This window comes from Penaeus monodon, chromosome 29, assembly GCF_015228065.2.
Source record: "Penaeus monodon isolate SGIC_2016 chromosome 29, NSTDA_Pmon_1, whole genome shotgun sequence".
Taxonomy (NCBI): domain Eukaryota; kingdom Metazoa; phylum Arthropoda; class Malacostraca; order Decapoda; family Penaeidae; genus Penaeus; species Penaeus monodon.
Genome location: NC_051414.1, coordinates 15646067 through 15646976, shown reverse-complemented (window position 1 = coordinate 15646976; position 910 = coordinate 15646067).

The following is a 910-nucleotide window of genomic DNA, read 5'->3' as shown; positions in this document are numbered from 1 at the left end:
AGACAGATAGAGAGCTAATTTGAGATCCAAGTTTGTGTTTTATTGTATGTTTGTAACACAAATCAGCCTCCGATCTCCTGCAAGCACCTTCGACAGCTGTTGCCAGACTCGCCCTTCCCTGTGTACCAGCGCAGCCAGGCATCTTCTCCGCCGAACCCCAAATCTCAAATGCGAGTACGAACGTATCCTTCGGCCCTGGCGAACACGCCCATTTCGGAGCTTTGTTGGCCTGGTCTCCTCCAGCTCGATGTGAGAAAATCCTTTGCTTGTCTTCCAGCGTTCCACTGCTATTCCTCTCAGATCATTTTGCCGCCTTGGGATGTTTTCTGCACTGGCAGCCTTACGATTATTCTGCAATTGCTTTCTTTGAAAGGCAATTTAGGATGCCCCATATCTGTCAACATCATCATTTTTACTTTTCTCATTCTCCTACGTTATAATTTCCTAAGACAGTGCGAAATTATACTCAGCATATGCTAATACCATATGCTCTGTCTAGTTTTTCCATACTGCATTGATTTAATGTAACCATAAATTACTTGCACCCATTACTGTATAACAGTGGTTTGTGGTATTAACATTAGACATCACCATTGTCGCATTTGGACCCAGCCAGCGTTAGCAACTGGCTGTTTAGAGGCATACTAAACGTTTCATGTTCATCTTGTGTCCTCTGATCGTTCAATAGAATGGTTCCATCTGCAGTCAGTACATACAGACATAAGCAAGGCATCCATACCCTGTTTTTGCAAGCAAATTTAAACGAAGCTTGTTCTGTGGTGCAGTTATACACGCTCGACCTCTAGCTTCACGGTATTTTGCCATATCTAGCCTTTCGAACACCACAATCGGGTTGCATGTAGCTGGTAAACATTGAAGGATTCTGCTCTCACGTACTAATTGAAACTGG